Here is a 26,134-nt window from a genome sequence, read left to right as displayed (position 1 = left end):
GCAGGATTTTTCCTGGCACACTTACTTTCGTCAGAAAATTTAAATTTTGTTGGTATTTTATAAATGTGCCAGCTAAATTAATGTCAGGATTTACAATTCTTTGTAAAGAAGATTTATTTGTAAAAAGATTTATCAACGTTTTATTCCAAACAAATGTTGTATAAAAAGATTTATTTGGAGAGCTACAACTATTTACATACAATACATTTAAAAACTACATTTATAACAATAATAATAATAACATCATATGGCTTTGTCATTGCCATGTTAGACGGAAAATGCAGATATATTAATTGATTTTGTGATCTATTTCTGGGATTCATGGTCCCTCTTGATTTGGGTGGACAATTTGCTCAATATCTCCTGCTGGTTCAGACACTTGACCCCTTGGACTAATGAGATCTGCGTATTCTCGAGAAGGCGTTTCGGGATCTCCTATGACACATGTTGAATCGCTTGATGGGATTGGTGGGCAGTTAGCATTTGGTGGGAGTTCACTTGCGCCTATAACGTGAACACCGTCAATCCCACTTTTGTCTCCAAGAGCTCTCCTTCTAAAAGTATGCGAGCTAAGGTCTTTTCTGTCAAAGATTCTCAATGTATGCTGAATTCTTCTCCCTAATGATCCTTTTCTATCCAAAGGCATCAAGATTTGCCACCTCTCATTGTAAAGGAACATGCCCAAGGAGATGATGAGGGCTAATAAGGAAGCAACACCGGCAATGAGGAATAGGCCCCAAAAGCTTGCGAGGCTGAGACTATTAGAACAAACTTGGGTGTTGGAATCTAGACAATTGGTTTCCATCCCAAGCCATGCCTTTTCAATCTCTTTCATTTTCTCTCCCTCGGTCACATTTAAGATTGCCCTAGAAACATCAGCAACAAGAGGGGAACCTCTTGGGAAGGCCTGCAAGTCATATAAATAAAAAAGAATATGCATGATAAACTACATGCATGCATACATATATACAGAAACACACAAACATAAGAAATGAGAGCTTACAAAGCCAAAGCCATCAGTTTTGTATATTGATGCAACCATGGTATATTTTGAGCAATATTGTCCCAAAAAAAGCTTCATGTATGGGATTTCATCAAAAGCAGCAGCTATATCGCCATTTGCACTTCCAATGGATAAAAGTTCATCACATTGATCTGTAGAATTATATTGCCAAAGTTTACTTGTGTCGAAGTTCATTTCTTTTAGGATTCCAACAACAAAAGAACCTTCTTGGTATCCGACATACTCTGGATTCTTAATAAGCTATTTGAAATCAGTAACAGTTGGTTGCAGTTGTTGAACTGTTAAGAGTGACATCAAACTCGCAGTATAGCTTTGAGTGAGTATGAGCACCACAAAAACCCATATAATCACCACAAACTAGCACAGTTGCTTAACACTGACTCCCCTGTCATTTAAGCTCAAAAGGGTTTTAGGAAAGAACATAATTGCATTTCAAACACAAGCAATCCAAGCATCTTTTGAGTTTTGTAAACCAATGTTAAGATAAGTTATATAATGGCATTAAGTTTTATATGTATGTATAATGTTATTCCACTTAAAAGTTCTGATATATTACATCATTGCTGAAAGTGAGTTCATAAAGAAACTTACTAGCACTACATGAAATATGAGAGTATTCCATTTGTTAACTTACATAAAATTAGTGCGTGAAAAACGTAGCTCAAGAAAAAGTGTAAAATCTAGGACATAATTGGTGTCGTATGTATGTGTGGGTGAGTGGTGTGTGTGTGAGAGTGAGAGAGAGAGAGAGAGAGAGAGAAAGTGTGTGTTGTGTGTCAACTGTGAGTATTGTGTACATCATTACTCAACAGGGAAAGGGTTTTGTGTTATAGCTTAAGAAAGAAAAAATGTGTGCTCGTTAATATGTTTTTTGTGATACACTTGTATCATCCTTTTGTACTAATGAACTTTTAACATAAATTTCATATTTTATTGTGTTATCCTTTGCTTGTCTTTACATGTTTGATTCCAAAATTTGGTATTAGGGCCAAATAGTATAGTTAGTGATTGTGAAGCCAAGCGATCACAGACCATTCAAATGCACCACATGAAGAGATGCTTTTCATGCACAATCTAGGATTGTGAATCTTGTTCGTTTTGACCAAGTTTACATTGGACCATATAGGATTACTCTAAGTTACAATGACAAATCTCCAATTTTTGGCTACAATGGAGAAGCTTAATAATTATAATTATAGCATGTCGCAAACATGCATGAAGTCATATTTGTAGGGGCACTATCTTTAGGAAATTATTTGTTGTAGTGACACTATACACCTCCTACAAATCATGTCAACGGACTTCAAAAGTGAATGATTAAAGCTAGTAAATTTCTACTTACGATTAAGATAACAATTACGAATAAGATGTTGATGCAAATTCAAAAAGCGATCACATATAAACAAACATGGGATATACTAAGTCACTCGTTTTTCAAAGAAAAATTATATGCAACTTCAACTTCTGAAGAGGGATTTAATATTCACAGCCCAATAAGAGCTCACAATTAATTAATATTATACAAACATGAAATATCTTTGTTGTGAAATATTTGACTTAGATCCTATTATTGTTGTGCAAAAATCTACCTAAATTAATAGGTGAATAATTGTAGGTTTTACCTGCAAATGCACAAGGTCAACATAGTAGTATATGGTACAAGTACAGGATCATTCACACGAGGATTGCTGAATTTATATTTAAAAATAGATTCCTTAACCAAAAGCAAACAAAGATTGATTTTTGAAGTGATGATAATAAAGGGTAGGGCTTTGATATCCACCACTAATTATATTTAGCTAATATAACAATATGCCAATGCTTTGATCAGGTTATCCATATCTAATGTTTGTCAACCTTAGGGCATGGCGTATACTCCTAAAGCTATAGATTTCTCTAAGAAACAAGTTAGGCATGGCATCTACTCTAACTCTTTTCATTCCTAAGGGATTTAGCATGATTTATACTAAGTTGTTCCTTAGGAAAGCATATGTTCTATGAAAATCGACAAACACACGAGGCCTAGGGCATGGCATATACTCCCGGTTCCCCATGTTGATTAACCCAAGAACCCGGCGTGGATTTCTTTTGTTACTTATGTTAAACCCAGAACTCAGCCATCCAAATTGATTTAACTAACTAGTCCATACCACATGCATATGTTGATCAGGCACACACATATGAGGAATTCATGCAAGCAGGTATTAATCAAGTTAACTAGATCATCATAAAGGCGCCAATATTAAAATATTAACAAAACATAACTAGGGCTTCAATCAAGCCCTACCAATTAAATTAGCCACACATAAAGTTGATGTTAAACATCTTCATAAAATAAAATAAAAGAAAGGAAAAGAATAAACCCGAGACTTAAACTTGAAGAGCTCCTATTCTTCTCCTCTAAGCGTATCTATTCTAGAGGCTTAAGGGTCTATTTATAGGCTTTAGAAGTCCTAAACAAAGTAGTAAACCAAGGGAATTCGTAGGGTTTTGAGACCTATTATAAATTGGAATTTGAAAACCCTAATATGGAAATATTGTCAATCCAGCCACTACTTGATAAGTCTCCTGTGCACGGGTGCGCTCGATCGCAGCCCTTGTTCGCTCGATCGCAGGTCTACGATCGAGCCTTCTTCTGTCATGCGCTCGATCGCTCTTGGCTTGGTTCGTGCGGTGTCTTCTCTGGTACTGTGCTCGATCGCAGGTACCCTACGATTGATCGCAGTGTCAAGGAGCTCCAATTTCTCCATCTTCTCTTTTTGAGCCCAAATCACCTAGTTTTACTTCATTTTCTTTCAAAAGCCTGTAAAAGTATGAAAAACACAAAAAGGAATTAAAACGGCCTAATTAAGTAAAACCAAAGGAATAAAATATACAAGTTAAGGGCTAAAAATATGAGTATTTTAGCACTTATCACACCCCTAAACTTACATATTGCTTGTCCCTTAACAATACAAAATTACAAACAAGAATGGAAAAACAGAAAACAAGAGATAAATCCATCTTTCGTGGGATGTACGATTGCATTTAACGTATGCAACAAGCCTTTTAAACCACTAGGATTTCCCTAGTGGACGAGTGAAGTCTCGTGAGGGTTTTCCAGAAATGTTACCCACAAACATTATGCAAGAGTTCATGTTATTCCCAAAAGTTTAAGCATCACTTCAAGATCATGATTTTCATTCATTAGCAAGCTTAAAAAGATGAACTCCATCTTCACAATGACTTGGAATCTCAAAGTGCAATTACTTACGAAGGACATGCTAAATCATCACAAGTTCAAAAATTGTGTACAGTGAACTAGTACAAAATTATGAGGCTTCAAAATCTTTCCAATATGCAATGTCGCCTTATCTCAGAATTCACTGAAATTCCTATTAGAATGACAACAATGGCATATTTCTTTTCTTCTCTTTTTTTTTTTTTTTTTGTCAGGTTGTGCAATGTTGGTTCTCTTAAGCTTTCTAATTGACCCTTGTAACGAGTGTTAAGTCAATGACTCCCAAACCAAGTGGTTTTAGGGCATTAGGTGTAGAGACACCCCTAAGGACCTACTAACTCGAGTCAAAAAGGCTACAAAACCAACTAACCATGACATTGATCAAATCTAAATTTTTCACCTTTTCACGTGAACACTCAATGCTTTGAGGCAAGAGGCCCAGTTACTCAGTGAAAAGCTTTCAATGATCATTTATTTATTCTTTTTTTTTTTTTCTATCACTATATATGCCACGGTGTCATCCAATAAGTCATCCAATTTCATCCAAGATGCAGAAACACACATATCAGACCTCATGTCATACCTCACAAATTATGTGCTAATGTGCTTGTGTGATCAAATCAGACATGTGATTTTTCAACTATCCTAAACAAGTAATCAACTAGCAGATTCACTCATCAGATCATGTGTTCAAAATTTTAAGCTTACTGATGAATTCAAGCCACAATTCCTTCAGATCAACCTAAAATTTTAGGATCAACATGAACATGCAAAAAAAAAATTATTTTTTATTTATTTATTTTTATTTTAAAAAAACATAAACAAATAACTCACAAAACAAATAACATGAAATTGGGACAAAGTGTGTGTAAACATGTGTGCCCATACCCCCAAACTTAAATGACACATTGTCCCCAATGTGTCTAAGTAAAGGAAATAATGTACCCGGGAGATGGTCGACATAGTTTTGGAAAGCATGGCTCAAAGCATACCCCCAAACTTGATTTGAAGCACACTTGTCCCTACAAAATAGAAAACACACAAACAAGTAAAAAGGAACAAAACTTAAAACGAAATAAAATTTGAACAGAACAAAATAAAAAAAAAATAACTATGGGATGCTGCCGAGTACGCTCGAGCACGCACGAGCGCACATGTTGTGCGTTCGATCGCACTAACAGAGTGCGGTAGTCTAATATATGGAGACCTGCACTCGATCGCATGTGTGGTGCGATCGATCGCAGTAACAGAATGGAAAAGAAACGACATAACACAAAAATTACTAACACAACAAAATATAAATCAAATAAAGCAAACATAAAATAAAAGGATATGCTATGGGGTGCCTCCCATGAGCGCTAAGTTTTGCGTCTTCAGCCTGATGATGGTCCCCTCTCAGTGTTGCCTAGAAGTGGATGCTCCAGATGGTGGTGGTAATCGGTTGAGGATGGACCGCATCAATTCTTCTAGGGCAGCTAAGCGTTTGTCCATGGCAACCTTATCTTCCCTAGCCTCCATTCTTTGATCAGCTAGCTCTCTCTGAAGACCGTCCATTTGTTCACAAGGGGATCGGTGTTGGATGGCTCAAACGTTAATTGAGGTCTCCTACTCATCTTCATCTACTGGCTCAGCTGTCGGTTCATCTTCAGTCATTGGCTCGACCTCATCTGCCTCTTCCTCTTCCTCTAAAGGTGCCCAGGGCATATGGGAGCAGCACTTGTTCCATTGGCGAATGCCAAATAATGGAGTAGTGGTGACTGGCTCATCAGCTGCGGTGCCCTTAATGCCCTTTTTTCGCAGAATGTATGTGATCAAATAGGGGAAAGGCAATCCCCATGAATGTGTGGGCTCGGCTCCCCCAATGTGCACTCCATTCCAAAATTTATGGATTTGGTTCCAAATGATGTTGGGAATGGAGTACCATGCATCCTTGTGAAAGGCGTTGAGAGTTTGAAGCAATTGATCACGCCTTTGAGTTTTGTGTCCCAAGGGGAAAGCATTTCGGTGTAGGATGGAATCCACAAACCACAACCTTCGAGGTAGCTTGGACCGGCTGCCAACATTGCGGTGGACATCCGCATAAAGTCCTTGACACATATCTTCAATGATTTCCACCACAAAATATCGGGGGGTTGCTCTGTAAGATTTACAATTTCTGGAGGATGCTCATCATTGCACTGCAAGGCTGTGACTATGTCGACTCTCGTCCCATGAACAATTTGCACTCGTACTTTTGAGGAGAGAGCGGTCGAGTTGTCACAGTCATGGGAAACCTTGGCGTAGAATTCAACGACCAGCTTTCGGTAGGTGGTAGAGGTGACCGGTTTAAAGAGCTTCTTGAGACCCCTTCGCTTAAACTCGGCGACCGCCCATTGAGTCGCCTCATTGTGTTGAAAGTCTTCTTGGATGGCGAAGGTTGTTTCAAACAGCAGCTCTCGCACCTCAAAAGTGGGTGGAGGAGAAATGGCTTGGGCCTTGGATCCCCTGGATGATGAAGCACGGGCTCTAGGCATTGTGAGCTCGACTGGGGACTTTTGTCGTACAGGTGGTGTGCACTTCTGATGACCACCAAGACAACTACGGCCAAGGATGCTCCAAACTCCCTGCAAATACACAACAATCCAACACAGAGGCAATGTGGGTGGATAAGCACCCACAATTGCAAGAAAAATTGAAAAAAATTTGGAGGTTGGATGAGTGTTTAGAGATATTGAGGGTTGGGTGAGAATGGGATGTATGAAGTGGTTTTTTGGTGAAAGATGATGGTAGGTGGCCGAAGAAGGGTCTTAGATGGTGGTGGTGTAGTCGATTTGGTGAAAACTAAGTGAAAAATGGGAGGAGGATGAGTTGCCGGAGGTGGGGGTTAGAGAGAAGCTGTACGGCGCCGGGAGAGAAGTTGTGGGCCATGGGGAAAAAGTGACCTAAATAGGTCGTATGCCCTCTTATCCGAGTGCGCTCGATCGCACTCTTGGTGCGCTCGATCGCATTCGGCCAGCGATGTGTGTGTGTGGGTCATGTGCACTCGATCGCACCTATAGTGCGCTCGATCGCACTAACAGAATGTGTCGAGCCACCTTTCGGTTACTGCACTCGATTGCATACCTGTTGCGATCGATCGTAGTAACAGGATGACAATTTTTTTTTTTTTTTTTTTTTGAAATATTAAATAAAAGTAAAGCAAGGGTTAAAAAAAATGAAGCATCAAGGATAATTGAAATATATGTGAAGTAAAGAAAGTGAGATGAAGAAGATAAGAGTGAAAATGTTACTGCACTCAGTGGCTTCAGTACCACTGTGTTGAGTAGATGCGCTTGAGGGTTGTGCCTGCTCAACCGCGTCTACTTGTGATTGTAATGCTCCTAGTGTGAAGAGCTGCACATGAGCTCAGAATCTGGCTCAAGTGCTCTTGTAGGAGTAGGACCTCTCAGAACTGTGGTGGCCTTCAGCTGCTAGTGATTTTCAGGGTTAGGTACTGTTTGAGCTGGAAATTCTCCCTGCTTCCTCTCACTCAGCTCTTTTCCCATTTGAGCCATTTGCACTTCCAACTTTTGTATGGCTTGTTCAATCTTTGTATTGACATGTTTTTGATCAGCCATGAACTACTATTGTGAAGTCACCAGGTTGTGTATCAGATTCTCCAATTGGTTCATCTTTGGCTCTTGAGTTGGTTGGCTTGCTTGTTGAGGCCCTTTTTGCTGTCCTTGATTATTGCTCCAGGAGAAATTTAGATGGTTGCGCCATCTGGGATTGTAAGTATTGGAGTATGGGTTGTTCTTGTGGGGATAATTGTTTTGTCCCACAAAATTCACCTCTTCTTGCTCTGTAAAAAAAGATAAAGGACACTTCTAAGTGGTGTGATCTAGATGGGAACAAATAGCACATACCTGGATTGGTGTGTCCTGTTGCTGAGGTGAGATTTTCTGAACAGTCATGGCCTTGACGAGCATATCCAATTTCTTTTCTACCCCAGCCAACTGATTGGTTGATCCCCCACTGAGGTTTACTTCATACATGCCTTTGCTTTTGATTCCCCTCCTTCCTCTTGAACAGAATTGCTATGAATGCTCACTCAACGTCTCAAAAAGTTTCACCGCTTCCTCACTACTCTTCTCCATAAGTGTTTCTCCACAAGCTGAATCAACCATCCCTTTGTTAGTATCATCTAATCCTTCATAGAAAATTTGTACCTGCTCATCATGAGGGATGTTGTGGTGTGGGCACTTTAAAAGTAAGGAATTGAAGTGGTCCCAGGCCTCAAAGAACAAATCTCCATCTCGCTGTTGGAACAATTGAAGTTCCCTTTTAAGTTCTTTTGTCTTCTGGGCTGGAAAAAACCTCTTCAGAAACTTGGTGGTCAATTCTTCCCAAGTATGAATGGATTCTGCAGGCAAGGAATTGTACCACAGTTTAACATTATCTTTCAAGGAAAAGGGAAAGAGGACTAACCTGAGTCTCTCTGGAGTTAGGCCTTGAACATGCTGCAACTTGCATAAGTCAAAGAATTCCTTAAGATGCAAGTTGGGATCCTCAGTAGCTGTGCCTCTTAAATGAGTCAATGCGTTTAGGATTTGGGGAGAGATATAATAGCTGCCATCCACCTCTGGTTGATATGCTATGCAAGAGGGTTGATGGAGGTTTGTTGGCTCATATGCCTGCTACATTGGTCTCCTCACCCGTGGTGGATTTGCTTCTAAGGGTCATGGCCCATTTGGATTTTCTTGCAAATCTTCCATTTCAACTTCTTCTTCTTCTTTGTCTCTAGGTCGTTGTCGAATTGTCTGCTCAATTTCAAGATCGAGAGGAAGAACGGTTGAGGCTTGAGATCAACGACCTTGCATGAACTGGATTACTTCTTCAGTAAGGCAGCTTCAGTACTGCCTGGTCCGAATGCTCCCTGGAACTGCGCTCGATCATAGGTTGGTGCGCTCGATCGCACTGCGCTTGATCGTACTTGGCTAACGATTGATCGCAATCATAGAATGCCAATCCGCAACTTGAAATAGAAAACAGAAGAGTTAGGGAAAACAAGAAATTCTTTTTGATTGATTTTTTTTTTCTTTTTTAACACTGAATTAAAATTTGAAAGATAAAAATAACAAAACTAAAGGAAAATAATTTTTAAACAAAATTCGCTGCAATCCCCGACAACGGCGCCAAAAACTTGTTTTGCAAAAATCTACCTAAATTAATATGTGAATAATTGTACGTTTTACCTGCAAGTGCACAAAGTCAACATAGTAGTATATGGTGCAAGTACAGGATCATTCCCACGAGGATTGCTGAATTTATATTTAAAAATAAATTCCTTAAGCAAAAGTAAACAAAGATTAATTTTTGAAGTGATGATACTAAAGGGTAGGGCTTTGATATCCACCACTAATTATATTTAGCTAATATAACAATATGTCAATGCTTTGATCAGGTTATGCATATCGAATATTTGTCAACCTTAGGGCATGGCGTATACTCCTAAAGCTAAAGATTCTCTTAAGCAACAAGTTAGGCATGGCATCTACTCTAACTCTTTTCATTCCTAAGGGATTTACCATGATTTATACTAAGTTGTTCCTTAGGAAAGCATATGTTCTATGGAAATCGACAAACACACGAGGCTTAGGGTATGGCATATACTTCTGATTCCCCATGTTGATTAACCCAAGAACCCGGCGTGGATTTCTTTTGTTACTTATGTTAAACCCAGGACTCGGTCATCCAAATTGATTTAACTAACTAGTCCATACTACACGCATATGTTGATCAGGCACACACATATGAGAAATTCATGCAAGAAGGTATTAATCAAGTTAAATAGCACAACAAGATCATCACAAAGGCGCCAATATTAAAATAGTAATAAAACATAACTAGGGCTTCAATCAAGCCCTACTAATTAAATTAGCTACACATAAAGTTGAAGTTAAACATCTTCATAAAATAAAATAAAATAAAGGAAAAGAATAAACCCAAGACTTGAACTTAAAAAGCTCCTATTCTTCTCCTCTAAGCGTATCTATTCTAGAGGCTTAATGATCTATTTATAAGCTTCAGAAGTCTTAGACAAAGTAGTAAACCTAGGAAATTCGTAGGGTTTTGAGACCTATTACAAATAGGAATTGGAAAACCCTAATATGGAAATATTGACAATCCAGCCGCCACTTGATAAGTCTCCTGCGGATGGGTGCGCTCGATCGCAGCCCGTGTGCGCTCGATCGCAAGTCTGCGATCGAGCCTTCTTCTGTCATGCGCTCGATCGCTCCTGGCTTGGTTCATGTGGTGCCTTCTCTGGTACTGCGCTCGATCACAAGTACCTTGCGATTGATCGCAGTGTCAAGGAGCTCCAATTTCTCCATCTTCTCTTTTTGAGCCCAAATCACCTAGTTTTACTTCATTTTCTTCCGAAATCCTGTAAAAGTATGAAAAACACAAAAAGGAATTAAAACGGCCTAATTAAGTAAAACCAAAGGAATAAAATATGCAAGTTAAAGGTTGAAAATATGAATATTTTAGCACTTATCAATTATTAACATTAATGAAAAGGTATTAGAATGATTATCATCCATGGGTTGTCCCAAATATCGACTTATAACAGTTGTTCAAGGTTGGCCAACCGTTCTCTTGAGGAGATGAAAAATTTATTAGCCAACCAAAAAACATTGGCCAAGCAGTTGGTTGGGTCTCACTGAAGAATGAGGAAGAGACTTTTTGGCGGTACCAAGATCGGACAAGATAGAGAAAGGAGTTGCGCCATATTAAGAAATAAAAAGATGTGGAAAAAGGTTAGCAAGTGAGTTCTCAAGCAGGGGGAACTAAAAATAGTTGGCAAAAAGATGGTCAACATTCAATGAAAACTAAATGTCTGAATCAAATTATTAAATGCTTTAACTATGGTCGAAAAGGACACTATCCTTGAGACTATCAGCTGGAAAAAAAAATAGCATAAGGAAATTTGGTGACATCAAATTAGCACCAAAACATGAATTATAATGAAGCTTAACGGGATTTTCAAGCGCCCTTAGTCATAACGAATTTTGAGGATAAAGTTTCTCACAGAAAAAGTTGATTTCAACTAGAAAGCTATCAAATAACAATTTATTATCGATAAAATAGCACAAAGTTTTGTTGTAGTTAAGTTAGAGGAAACACCATTGGCAGTGACCAAAACCAAGTAATCAGTTATGATGAATATTATATCATTGGGTTTGAGGTGAACTCCAATCACATGAGTAAAACTAAATTGGGGAACCAAAGAATAACATGCAACCATGACTTAAAACCCTAGAAAGACATATATCATTAATTCGTGAAATGGAGCAAGAGTCAAAGATAAAAAATAAAATAAAAAATAAAAAGAGAATAGCCTATGAAAGATTGGTGTGCATAGAATACTAGATGTACTTTCACTACAAAAAAAATGCCATTTTTTGACGTGGCAAACAGTACCATTTTTTTGCCACGTCAGTAAATGTTGACGTGCCAAAACTGGCACGTCAACAAATTTTTTTTTGACGTGTTCACTTTGACACGTCAATATTTATTGACGTGTTACATTCAACACGTCAGGAAATTTAAATTCAATTTTTTTTTTTTTTAATATATCAGGTTTCTGACGTGCTAAAAATGGCACGTCAGAAATTACTGACGTGCCATTTTTAGCATGTTAGCAATCTATAAAAAATATATTTATATTATATATATTTCAATTTTTTTTTTACAGCTTCCTGACGTGCTGAAACTAGCACGTATTAAATTTATGACGTGCTAGTTTCAGCACGTCAGGAATTAAAAAAAATTAAAATGAAGGAGATAGCTAGAAGCTAGCGTGCAGAGAGAGAAGGAAAAAAAAAATTGCAGGGTATTGTACGTGCACACTACGGTGTGTCGGAACTTGGGGGAGGAAAAAGAAAAGGAAAAAAAAAATTAGAAGAATAGAAGCCTACGTGCAAAGAGAGAGAAAAAAAAAAGAATAAAAAAAAAAAGAAAGCAATATGGCACGTCAGAAATTCTTTTAAATATATATATTATATGTTTCAGAAATAAATAAATAAATATATATTTTTTATATTAGGTTTATTTATATTATATATATTCACCTTTTTTTTTATGTTAGATTTCTGACATGCTAAAAATGGCACGTCAGAAATTACTGACGTGCCATTTTTAACACGTCAGCAATTTATAAAAAATATGTTTATATTATATATATTTCAATTTTTTTTTTTACAGCTTCCTGACATGCTGAACTAGCACGACAGGAATTAAAAAAAAAAATTAAAATGAAGAAGATAGCTAGAAGCTAGCGTACAGAGAGAGAAGGAAAAAAAAAATTGTAGGATACTGTACATGCACACTACGGTGTGTGCACCCTAAATATAGCACGTCAGGAATTCCTGACGTGCCAAATATGGCACGTTAGGAATTCTTTTAAATATATATATATATATATTATATGTTTCAGAAATAAATAAATAAATATATATTTTTTATATTAGGTTTATTTATATTATATATATTCACCTTTTTTTTTTAATGTCAGATTCCTGACGTGCTATTTTTAGCACGTCAAAAATTACTGACGTGTTAATTTTAGCACGTCAGAAACCTGATATCAAAAAACAAGCGGGATTTTCAACTTTTTCCCTATCTTCTTTCCCTCTTCTTTTCTCTTTATAATTCTATTATATATTCATCTTCTTTAATCCCTTTTCTTTTATTTCCAAACTCAGCTCTCTCTCTCCTCTCTCAATCTCCCTAGGCTCTTCTCTCTGCACATCCAGCCAGCCACCAGCTCCTCTAGAGGGAAGAAGAAAAGGAGAAAAAGAAGATCGAGGAAGAAGAAGAAAAAGAAAAAAAATGGGAGAAGATCAGAAGATCCAGAGAAGCAGCAGAAAAGAAAAGAAAAAAAAAAAAAAAAAAAAAAAAGGAGAAGCTAGAGATCGAAGCAGCAAAAAAAAACAAGAAGAGAAGAGGATCGAAGAAGAGAGATTTTTGATTTGAAGAAGCTCTGATTTAGTTTATTTTGATTTGATTTGAGAGATTTTTGATTTTTGATTTGAAGAGAAGAAGATCGAAGAAGGATAAGGTTTATTTTTTGATTTGGGTTTTTGATTTTTTATTGATTTTTTGGGTTTGGGTTTTTGAAAATGAAGGAAAGAAGAGAGAGAGAGAGTGAAAATGGAGGAAAGAAGAGATCAGGGAGAGCTAGTGGAGAAGACGTACTGTTCCAGAATTAAAAAAATATTTTTAATTAAAAAAAATTCCAGGAAAAAATTAAAAAAAGAAAAATTATTATTTTTTAATAATTTTAAATTTCCTGACGTGTCAAAATTTGACACGTCAATAATTATTGACGTGTCAGAAAGTGACACGCCAGGAAAATTTCTGACGTGCCAATTTCACTACAAGAAATTAGGTCTTTAGGGGCGACTCAAAGTCGCCCCTAAAGGTCCTAAAGTGGACGCTGTTGCCAACAACGTCGACTTTTCGACCCTAAAGGTGTCGACGCTAATAGTCCGACCCTAATGATAAAATGTTTGATTATCAGGGTCCACTTAAAAGTCGACCCTAATGATCACTTTTAGCGTCCACTTTATCGACCCTAAAAGTCACAATGTTTTGACCCTAAAGATGATGTACACGGAAGAGAAAGTCGACCCTAATAGGCAAGCATTAGCGTCCACTTTTAGTTAACCATTAGGGTCCACTTTGTCGACCCTAATGGTCCTTAAAAAAAAACAATAATAATAACTATCAGCGTCCAAACTAAAGTGGACGCTGATAGTTAACCATTAGCGTCCACAAAGTGGACCCTAATGGTCCTCAAAAATTAAAAAAATAAATAAAAAATAAAAAATAAAAAAAATAAAAAATTAAAAATTAACTATTAGCGTCCAAACCAAAGTGGACGCTAATAGTTAACCATTAGCGTCCACAAAGTGGACCCTAATGGTCCTAAAAAATTTTAAAAAAAATAATCTGCGATCGATCGCACTTGGAGTGCGATCGATCGCAGTACCAGTAGGTTTTCGACATTTTGCGATCGATTGCAGTAGGAGTGCGATCGATCGCAAAATATAAAAAACCTGCTTGAAAACCCTCTGGTACTGCGATCGATCGCACTCAAAGTGCGATCGATCGCAGAACCAGGGAACACTGGTATGAGTAACATACATCGGCTAACTCCTAACCACAATACTTCTAACATATATCAATAACAGTCCCACTAATACATGTTAACTCCAATATAATGAAGTAACAAAGTGAGACATCTACAGTCCCAAGACAATCATTGAAAAAATGCCCGCCAGCCCCCATTAAACATGACTCTTACAAAGGCTATCAAGTCAAAATCCCAGTCACAGCCAAAATAGTGAGCTGGTCAAGAGTTGGGTCTACAGGACACTAATTTAGTTGGTAGGAAACAAGTCGGACCATCAGAAAGTAGAGAATTATTGCACAAACATTTGATGTAAATATGCATAATAATATTGGTAATCAATAACTCAATAATAATTAATAGTAAAATGGGGAGCAAAGGGAATGTTAAGCTAATAGGTTCAATGGCTTCAAGGTATAATTGATGTAAAAAACAATTCATTTCACATATGAAAAAGACAGTTAACAAGGCTAGGAAGTTTAGTTTTTCCAATGGTTTGATCCAAAAAGCGGATCAGCTGGGAGACATGTTCATCAGTCCAAGCACCTTGTCAGGTTCTGTTGTCATTACAGCGAATTCAATGGCAGTACCTTTTACTTTTCTATTGTATATTTTTCGTTTATATTAATGAAATAATTATCTCCAAAGATGAAAGATAAGCGTCTGCTTTTCATATAAATGTAGATTTCCCGCAAGAAGATTGCCACCAAACTAAATTGGCAAGCAATAAAAAAAGGTGGTCCTCTCATCCAACCTAGCGTTGGGCAGGTTTCAAATCATCTCTTTTATATAATTTTTGGTGAGTAGGGGGAAGGGTGCCTTCCCTGTAGATTTTGACAGTTACAGGCAGCAAAGAGACATTAAAACAGCTACAATATAAACTTTCTTAACCCACATTTGCCTATATTATAACAAAAACCTACTATCATTGTTTGTTGAAACTGGCACCACAATCCCTATGGACCGCCAAGATTAAACGACCACACACACATGTATCTACTGGAAAATATACCCCAGTTTCTGGGTATTTGGTCAACTTCAATTATAAATAATTTCTGGCACTGCACCTCCTTTTGACATTCAAAAGTGATAATGATTCAGATGAAGAGCAGCTTTTCCTTAATAATTCACTCTCCCATAATAATTTAGTGCATGCATGTGTGTTAAAGGATGAAAAATGAGCATGAATAGTGCTTGTCTCTTCAAGATATCAGAATAAGAATATCAAAAAATATGGGAGAGTGAGAACTGAGAACAGAATGCTTACATAGCAATGTTGAAGAAAACAACAAAACTGGCGCTTCTAAATAAGGCACTTTGTGGAACAGATTTTCATTTGTAAGGGTAAAACAGAGACAAAAACCCAGCCACAGTAGTAGCAATGAGAAATGCTACAGACAAATACCCCAAAACGACAGTTGGATCAGAGGGGTTCTTGCAGATAACAACACCTTTCCCTGTTATTGGAGTTCCAGCTGCTGGCTGCAGAGATCAGAGAGAACAAGACGAATACTCAGACAGCAACCAAGAAACAATATAACCATTAAAAGAATGGAGAATATTTAGCTTCAATGGACAAATCATTCAAAGCATAAAAATAAGTAACTAAAGGTCAGAGCAAGTTGTGCTCCACTTCTTGGACTCCTATAAAATGTAATTTTTAATACATTTTATAACTTTACCGGAAATGGGTGTCAAGTTATTCATCAAAAGGAAATGGGTGTCAAGTCAACCGGTGCTACTCAGCTCTTCTCCTTGTACAATCCATCGTATGTGTAAACTTTACTGGTGTAACTGCTTTTAGATTCATGGCCACGAATGACTCTAACAGGCACATGTTGCTCCACACAGTTCTGCCATTGAGCACATAGCAGGTACAAGTCAACTAATATGATTTCAAATTCAGAAGGCATTCAACACACTCACTGATTCTTGTGCTAAACTGATTCTTGCTCATAATATCACTTAGAGCTTCTGGGCTAAAAGCAGAATGACTTACCCAACAAAATTAAAAATAAAAGCAGAATGGATCAACAACTAGTGAGAGTGTGTTGATCTGATCCACACACTCTCACTGGTCAACATGACAACAATATCACTTTGAGCTTCTGGTTAAAAGGAGAACAGATCAGAAAGTACCATTGCAGGTAACAATAGAAAATCACTTTTTTTTACAAGTAACAATAGACAAAGGACTTAGGAGAGCTATAAAATACACACCTTGAGCGCCAAATTTCCACGCTCCATCTTTTGGTCTTGGATCTGATTCTTATTGTCAGTTAAATTATGTCCACCTTGACCAGTATACACAACATCATCAGCATTATCAAGGTCATCTTCATACATCCCGGACAAAACAATGGCAACTGCAACTGGGAACGTGTAGTTCCTATACTCCTATTTAGGAAAAAAAAAATTTCCTCATCAATTCTAGTTTAATTCTGATTACTAAGTGGAAGAACATTAAATTTCTAACTACATCAACAAGAAGAAAGACTACTCAGTCAGGAATAGCCTTTAATTATTCAATCCTTGGTTTACAGAAAAGCAGCATTAACACAATAGATAACATGACACACATTAGGCTAGAACAAGAAAAGCTTATACACCAAGAAAACTGTAAATAGGTTGGCCTTGTTTTCTTTTGATTGTTATATGCATACAATCAAGTTGCAAATCACTAGCACTAGTACTGTGGAACAGTCGAAACTAAGATCTCTAGTTCCCAAGGCAGAGCCTCAACTAACTATGCTATGTTTGCGGGTGGTAAATGGCTTAGCATCCCTAGATAGAATGGTCCTAAGAGGCACTAAAAGCTTTAGGTACATAAACCATAAGCTATTGAGAAGTGTAAGGATCATGAGCTGCAAATTAGCTTGAGCAATATCATTTCACAAGGCTTTGAAAAACATAAAAGACATTCCAGTACCACCTCTGTGACTACCAAACAAGTAAACAAAAAGTAATCAACTACTTATTCGTCCACGCATTGACTGATAAATTTCAGAAGAGTATTTAATATGAGAAGGCCTTATTGGCTTATATCAATCATGTATTCAATCAAAATGAACAGAACTCCAACTCAAATCAAAAATGAAAATTTACAGGAAGAAAATTTATTGGCTGCCAATTGATTGCATTCTTAGACATCCCTAATCAAAGAGCAACATGATTAAATTACCCCTTTACTGTAACTCTGCCCCATATAATCAATCCCGTTCAGCCAGTGACTGTGAAAACCAACAGTGAAGTCCATTTAAGACTCTCATGCATACTTCTCTCTCTTCTCTCTCATCCACCCACGCCTGAGGGCAGGCGTGTGGGTGGCGCGTGTGACCTGTTGGGGTGTCTAGCTTGTTAGCTGTTTGGTTAGTGTCATGGCTGAATCGAGGAAGTGGTCAGTGGAGTCCAAGAAGTTTGAGTTACTGGTTAAAAGCTCAGGGGTGAGGATTTTTGAAAGAAGCAATACGATACAAAAAACCATTTTCTTGAAGAAAGATGAGCTGAGGTGGTTGGGGCGCATTGTGAAGGACTTGGTGGCAGTGGAAACCACAGAGGTTTTTTGGGACCAATCCAGAGCAGGGTTTCCTCGGATTATTGCGCAAAAATGCTCCAACAGGAATGGACGTTTTCTGACGGTAGAAGAATATGATGGAAGGCAAAGAAGAGGATCGATTATTATACCAGAAGGGCGAGCTGGTCAAGGTTGGGAACGATTCATCTCGGAGGTGAGTTTGGCTAAGTCTGCACTGTGCGAAGTCAGGGAGGCCACGATGGATAAGAAGAAGGTTGAGGGGGTGGGAAGGAGGAGTTTCGCGGAAGTGCTGGGGTCGTCGTTGCAACCGGCAGACGACTGTTTTGATGCTTATTCCGAGCCGATAGCCAAGGCTGCTGCAGAGAAGAATAAACAATACCTTGCTCCCACGGTTCAGGTGGTGGGTTCATACAAGGAGAGGTTTCAGGTGAGGAATGATGGCGGTTGCGTGGAGGAACCGAAGAGGAACCAATTCTCTGGCCAGGAAGGAATGTGCAACCTGAAGGCAGGGGGGTCTCGGGGTGTTGTTAATAGGTTGCCGGAGAGCAGAAATCAGTTTCCGGCGAGTATGTTGAATGCCTCGGCAATGATGACAGCTTCGGAAGTTGGAGATGATCACGTGAAGGGATGGGAGGGGGTAGGTAGGCTCGAAGCGCAGGCCTGGTTTCGTGTAAAATCTGAACTCATTAATGCGAAAGAGTCGTTGAACAGGTTAAGGGGAGAGATCGACGTGGGTCTATAGAGGTTTGATTTTTTAATAAAAAATTTGGAGGAAGGGAGTGGGCATACAAGGGCTGGCGGGACGTGCGTGTGCGGTATGGCAGGAGGGGGTTCTCTCAAGCAAGGGGTGGCCCAGCCCAAGAAGATTAACTTGGAGGTTAGGGAGTTGGAGGGGGTGGATGGGTCTAAGGGGAAAGAACAATGGCCCAAGAGAAAGTTTAAGGGAAAGAAGAAGGTGGTGGCTGTGTATAGGCGCAGGAAGATGGGCCTGAGTCTTGGTCAGTCCAGCCCAAGTAAGTCTGGTCCAGAAGGGGCAAGACCCAAGGGAGCGCCGGAGGTGTGTTACACGATCGGCGTGCAGGAGGGATGCCGAAGGTCTCCGGCAGGTGACCCAGGTGCGTCGTCGGCGGCGGCAGGAGGGACGCGGTCAGAGGAGAGACCGCCGGCTACAGTGGACAGTCCTAGTGATAGTCCCGGTGAGATTCCGGGTGGCAGAGAAGCGGCGAGTCTGACTGGAAGGAGCTGCTGCACGCCGGCGAGAGTGCTTCTGTGCCAGACAGAGCCGGAGAGGCTGTCGGAGGTTGTCGTCGGCGAGTCAGAGATGGCCGGCGAGCGCTTCAGTGCTCCGGTGGTCGTGATTTCGGACAAGGGGGAGTCTCGGTCGAGCCAGACAAGGCCGGAGGGGCCATGTCTGGTCGCTGCCGGTGAGGTAGTTGAGTGGGACGAGTCTGGGGAGACATCTGGAGCTGTTGGTGATAGTCCCGGTGAGATTCAGGGTGGCAGAGAAGCGGCGAGTCTGGCCGGAAGTAGCTGCTGTACGCCGGCGAGAGTGCTTCTGTGCCAGACAAAGCCGGAGAGGCTGTCGGAGGTTGTCGCCGGCGAGTGAGAGATGGCCGGCGAGTGCTTCAGTGCTCCGGTGGTCGTGATTTCGGACAAGGGGGAGTCTCGGTCGAGCCAGACAAGGCCGGAGAGGCCATGTTTGGTCGCTGCCGGCGAGGTAGTTGAGTGGGCCGAGTCTGGGGAGACTTCTGGAGCTGTTGGAGTACCGGGGATGGTGGTTTTGGGCGGGGGGGGAGACTGTTTCGCACCAGAAGTTGCTGGTGATGAATGGTACAGTAGGTGAGGGCAGTGAGGTGGTTCCTTGGTGTGGCGGTCAGGAGAGTGGGGGAATGGGTCAAGAGCAGGAACTTAGGATTTCTGGTGGGCTGCATATTTGGGATGTTGATCCTTCAATTATTGGAGTCCGGTGTTCAGGCTTGGTTGAGTATAGAGAGGCTGGGCAGGAGGTGGTAGCTAAGAGTTGTGGGGGTGAAGTCATTGTTAATGATAGGAGTAAGGAAGACGGGAGGGCAGAGGTGTGTGGAACAGAGGGGCCTTCGCCTTTGAACAGCTATGGTCCTAATTTAGGGGATGCAGCAGGCTTTTCAGATTGGGTTATCCAGTGTGCCAATGAGATATATCCGATCTTGGGGATTTCGTTCGCCGGTCATAAGCTGCAGTTGTTAGCATTGTTAAACTCTCTAGAAGAGGAGCGCCGAAATAATGGGATGGTATCTACTTCTAGTAGCGGCACTAAGGGTAAAAGAGAGATAAGAAATTTGGAGTGTTCGGTGAATTATGATGCCAGAAGTGGGAGCTCGATTCGGGGAAGCAGGAAAGGGAGGGGGAATGTAGTTGTGTTATGAAGATAAACATTATCTCTTGGAATGTGAGAGGGTTGAATAAGAGGGATAAGCGCTTGAGGGTGAGTAATTTACTTAGGGATTGGAATGCAGATGTTGTGTGTCTGCAAGAAACCAAGATTCAAGATATGTCTAGAAGCATTGTTCGCAGTTTATGGAGGCGAAATCATGTGGATTGGTGCTGTTTGGATTCTAATGGGGCCTCGGGAGGTATTTTAATCATGTGGGATACTAGGGTGGTGGAGAAGATTGACGTCTGTATAGGGGATTTTACCCTGGCTTTGTCTTTCAGGAATGTGGCAAATCTCTCTGTGTGGGCGTTTGCAGGGGTGTATGGTCCGAATATTGATAGGGATAAAAGGCTCCTTTGGGATGAGTTGGCTGGCGTTATTAGTTGGTGGAATTTGCCATGGTGTATTGGGGGAGATTTCAATGTTACACGTTTCCCTAGTGAAAGATCGGATGGAGCTCGTCTGGATTCTACTATGATGGGTTTCTCAGATTTTATTTCTGAACAAGGGCTTATGGACCTTCCCCTTGTAGGGGGTGTTTGTACTTGGTCGGTCTCTCAAGACCCTCCGTTATGGTCTAGGATTGATCGGTTTCTTGTTTCTCCAAAGTTGGAAGCCTGGTTTCCAGGGGTGAGGCAGAAAAGGCTCCCACGTCTTTGCTCGGATCATTTCCCAATTATGCTTGAGTTAGGGGAGATTCCCCAGGGGAAAAGGCCTTTCAGGTTTGAGAATATGTGGCTTAAAGAGGAAGGGTTTGTTGCCTTAGTGAAACAATGGTGGGACTCTTACGAGTTCCAAGGTACGCCGAGTTTTGTTCTTGCTAGCAAACTCAAGGCCTTGAAGCTGAATTTGAAGACGTGGAATGAGGAGGTGTTTGGTAACATTGAGAGGAATAAGAGGACTCTTCTTGAAGATCTTCGGGTGTTTGATGAGCACGAAGAAAGTAGGGCTTTGAATGTGGAGGAATTAGCGAGGAAGGCCGAGGTTATTCAAGAATTAGAGAAGTGTACTCTTATGGAGGAGATAAGTTGGAGACAGAAATCGAGGGTGTCTTGGTTAAAGGAAGGGGACAAGTGCACTAAATTCTTTCATTCCATAGCCAACTCTAATAGAAGGTATAATTCGATAGAAAATCTTATGATTGGGGATAATCTTTCCTCAAATCAGGATGAGATTAGTGAGCACATTGTGGATTTCTACCAAAAGCTCTTCGCTGAACAACATAGTTGGAGGCCTTTGGTAGATGGTATCTCCTTGGATTCCATCTCGGAGGGAGAGGCCAGCTGGTTGGAGAGAGATTTTGACGAGGAAGAGGTTAGAAAGGTCGTGTTTAAGATGAATGGCAACAAGGCTTTGGGCCCCGATGGGTTTTCTATGGCATTCTTCCAAGCTTGTTGGGATGTGGTGAGGGAGGACATTATGAGGGTCTTTAGTGCTTTCCATGCTGGCGGGATGTTTGTTAAGAGCCTCAATGCTTCATTCATTTCGCTTATTCCGAAGATTCCCGGTGCCATCAATCTTAAAGACTTTCGCCCGATTAGCCTTGTGGGAGGTATGTACAAAATTATGGCCAAGGTTTTAGCAAATAGATTGAAGGTTGTGTTGGACAAGATCATCTCCAAGTCGCAAAATGCTTTCATAAAAGGTAGACAGATTCTAGATCCTATCTTGATTGCTAATGAATGCCTTGGTAGTAGATTGAGATCTAGGGAGCCAGGGGTCATTTGCAAAATGGATTTGGAAAAAGCCTACGATCATGTGAATTGGGGCTTCTTGATGTATTTGCTAAGAAGGTGTGGTTTTGGAGGGGTTTGGTGTTCTTGGATTCAACATTGCATTTCCTCGGTGCGGTTCTCGATTATGGTAAATGGGTCTCCTAAAGGTTTTTTTAGTAGCTCCAAGGGGTTGAGACAAGGGGATCCACTCTCTCCTTTGCTTTTTGTGTTTATGATGGAGGTTCTGAGTAGGATGATTTCAGCGGCGGTTCATGGGGGGTTGTTAGAAGGTTTCAAAATCGGCAACACTACAGTCTCTCATCTTTTATTTGCCGACGACACCTTGATTTTCTGCAATGCTAGGCCTGCCCAGATACGCTACTTGCGGAGTTTGTTCTTGTTGTTTGAAGCTGCTTCCGGGTTGAAGGTTAATTTGGCTAAATCAATGATTATTCCGATGGGGAATGTGGAGCAAGTGGCTTCGCTAGCCGGTATTTTAGGGTGTGAGGCAGTTCCTTTGCCAGTGAAGTACCTTGGTCTCCCATTGGGAGGCTCTTATAAGTCCAAGCATATTTGGGATGGAGTGATTGAGAAGATTGAATATCGGTTGGCCAGCTGGAAAAGGTTGTATTTGTCGAAAGGGGGTAGGGTCACCCTTATTAAGAGCACTCTTGCTAACATGCCCACTTATTACTTGTCTCTTTTTCCTATTCCGGTGAGTGTTGCTAAGCGTATTGAAAAGCTTCAACGCCATTTTCTTTGGGGAGGGATAGGCGAAGAGTTCAAATACCACTTGGTGAAGTGGTCGCAGGTTTGCACTCCGATGAAGGAAGGAGGGTTGGGGATTAGGAACTTATTGGTCTTCAATCGCGCTCTTTTGGGGAAATGGTTGTGGCGCTATGGGGTGGAAAGAGAAGCTTGGTGGAGAGTTGTGATAGATGCGAAGTTTGGAAGCTTATGGGGAGGGTGGTGTCCGGTTGAGCCTGGAGGAGCTTCTGGGGTAGGGTTATGGAAGAATATTAGGAAAGGGTGGGAAACTTTCAAAGGCTTTACGAGATATGCAGTGGGGGATGGGTCCAGGATTAGCTTTTGGCATGATTGGTGGTGTGGAGATTCAGCTCTCAAGATAGCTTTCCCGATCCTTTATAGCATTGCTTGTGCGAAGGAAGCCTCAGTTGCGGATAATGTGGAGATGCTAGGGGGGTCCAACCAGTGGAACGTGAGCTTCTCGAGGGAGGCTCATGATTGGGAGGTGGAGGCCTTTGCCTCTTTTTTCCAAGTGTTACATTCTACAGGAGCGAGAAGAGGGTTGGAAGATAGATTATGGTGGAACCCCTCCAAAAGAGGTACGTTCAAGGTCAAGTCTCTCTTTCTCTCCTTGGCATGCTCAGAAGGGGGGAGGAGGTTCCCCTGGAAGAGTGTGTGGCGGACTCAGGCTCCTCCTAGGGCAGCTTTTTTTGCGTGGTCGGCGGCTTGGGGGAAAATTCTGACCCTAGATAACCTCAGAAAGAGAAATGTGATTGTAGTAAACAGATGTTGGATGTGTAAGAAGAGTGAGGAGACAGTTGATCATCTTCTTATCCATTGTGAGGTGGCGTCTGCTTTGTGGAGTGCCTTTTTTGGCCGTTTTGGGTTATCTTGGGTGATGCCTGGTCGGGTTTTTGAGTTGCTAGCCTGTTGGTGGTCTGCAGGAAGAGGGGGGAGTGCTGCAGTTTGGAAGATGGTGCCTATTTGTTTTTTTTGGTGTCTTTGGAGAGAGAGGAATAATAGGTGCTTCGAGGATGTGGAGAGGTCCTTCGAGGACTTTTTATCCTTTTGTTTCCATACTCTGTATCTTTGGACTGTAGCGTTTGTTTTCCCGATTTCGGTTAGCTATGACGACTTCCTTGTACGTTTTTCCCTTTCTAGTTAGGTGTTCCTCCTTGTATACATCCAGTGTACTTAGGGGCCCCTCACGCTTTTAATAAAACCAGCTACTTACTTATCAAAAAAAAAAAAAAAAAAACCAACAGCAACCATTTCAGCCCGTGCATAGAACTGATGCCCAACCTTAATTCCTGTCATCAAGAGCACTTATTAACACCTCTTAATAAATGGTTTTCACATTGATAGTGCAAAAGTCAAAATCAAATATTATAGGATGATAAACAAGCAAACTGCTACTAAAACACATATAACCAGAAAAGCAATGTAAGAAAAAGCAACAAACCTGGAACATCACCAATTCTTTTCACAGGGTTCAAGATTTCGTTCGCCTCCATCATCTGCCAGATAGTTCCATTTGGAAGAAAAATGGTTGAATTACATCAAAATGTGATAATTACAAAGATTTCACAATCATATTCTCCACAACCAACACAATCTACCATTCCAAAAATTATTATATAACAATGATGGACACAAGAACTAATATCATTGCCACATTATCATCACCATTATCAATGCAATTAATAACCCTTTTTCCTTTTGATGAATAACTTGGCACCCATTTCTAATACAATTATTTGGTTGGTCAATAAACATCTCCTCGTTCGGAACAAGGAACATCAACCACTTTCTCAGAAACCAAACAGAGAGTAACCCACACTGCATTGCAAACTCTTGACAAAATAAAGTCAGAGAAATGCTTAAGAGCAAATAAGAACGTGCACATTGGTGATTAAAGCCTGAAACTACATATATGACTGAATGCCGCAATGAAATCCGTGGGTTCCCAACGCCAAATTAGAATTACCCAATTCAGATTTGAGATACTCAACATAAATCTCCAAACACAAATCAAAGTCAACTACAAAATCTAACCCAACAAAAATGAGAAATAATAAAAATCAAGGTCACACCACTCTTCTCAGCAACCGAAATCCACCTCAAGCAAATTCAATATTATCAAAAACTAATCCAAATCTTCTACAACAACAAGAACACCGGCCACAAAAATTGCAAAAATTTAAAGTTTAAAGAGGTTACCTCGAGGATTTTTCTCCCCTTCTTTTTCTTTTTCTACTCTGGTTTCCCCGAACGATCCACCCTCTCTCCCCTCTCTCTTTCTTTCTCTCTCCCCCTCTCTCTCTCTCCCTCTTTCAGCTTCTCAGCAAAGCCTTGTATGAAAGCTTTCGTCGGTTAAAGTTTGGGAGAGCAGTGGTAGAGAGATTGAGAGTGAGAGTGATGAGGGAGGTGAGTGAGAGGGGTGTTAGGAGGATTCTGGTGTTTTGAAGGTTTGGGGAAAAAAAAGACGCGGTTTATGAAATTTTTGATCCGAAAATTTCAGATACCCGCCACTGGATGGCGCTTATTTTTCGCACTCAATAGGGGCGACTAATGAGCCTCAAATTTATTTTTTTTTTAAAAAAAAAAATTATACTTATAATTTTTTAATTTTTATTTATTTTATTTATTTTTGTTTTTCTTTATTTTCTCCTGTAATATGTTTTTATTATTATAATATTAACTAATAATTTCCGTTTAATAAATTTTTATAATAAAGATCATTAAGTTGATATTTATCTTATAATTAATTATAAGATCAATACAAAATCCAAAGATAATATAACTAATGCACTAAGATAATATAAAAAGCTTATAGTTCAATTGAATGTTCGATTGAACCTTCAATTGTATTCAGTTTGATCGATCAATTGATCTTATCATGATCAATCTAACTAATTCATTAGGATCAATCGGATCTTTGATCGATCAATTGATTCTATTACGATCAATCGAACTAATTCACTAGGATCGATTGGATTTTCGATCAGATGCTTGATCTTATCACGATCAATCAAACTAATTCACTAGGATCGATTGGATGTTTGATCGATCGGATTTTCGATCGAACATTTGATTGATCATTTGATTCTATCACGATCAATCGAACTAATTCACTTGAATTGATCGGATTTTTGATCAGATGTTTGATCCTATCACAATCAATCGAACTAATTCACTATGATCGATCAGATGTTTGATCGATCATTTGATCTTATCACAATCAATCGAACTAATTCACTAGGATCGATCGGATGTTCGATCAAACATTTGATCTTATCACGATCAATCGAACTAATTCATTGGGAT

At 39.9% G+C, this 26,134-nt stretch overlaps 1 long non-coding RNA gene and 1 pseudogene across 2 annotated transcripts; both read right to left on the bottom strand.

The window, feature by feature from the left end:
* Positions 1-289: 289 nt before the first annotated feature.
* Positions 290-26,134, bottom strand: part of LOC132185170 (glutamate receptor 2.8-like) — a 37,732-nt pseudogene continuing 11,887 nt past the window's right edge.
* LOC148584609 (uncharacterized) lies at positions 15,576-25,185 on the bottom strand. 2 transcript variants are annotated; one of them, XR_015912906.1, is made up of 2 exons: positions 25,028-25,185; positions 15,576-15,879 (listed from the first exon to the last, which is right to left on the bottom strand). It is a non-coding gene; the product is annotated as an uncharacterized LOC148584609 (long non-coding RNA). The 2 variants fall into 2 exon arrangements; XR_015912907.1 differs by lacking the exon at positions 25,028-25,185 and adding an exon at positions 16,080-16,175.

Source organism: Corylus avellana, chromosome 7, assembly GCF_965113065.1.
Source record: "Corylus avellana chromosome 7, dhCorAvel1.hap1.2, whole genome shotgun sequence".
Lineage (NCBI taxonomy): Eukaryota > Viridiplantae > Streptophyta > Magnoliopsida > Fagales > Betulaceae > Corylus > Corylus avellana.
Note: the sequence above shows the minus strand (reverse complement) of the source record. Positions and strands in the feature narration are given on the sequence as shown.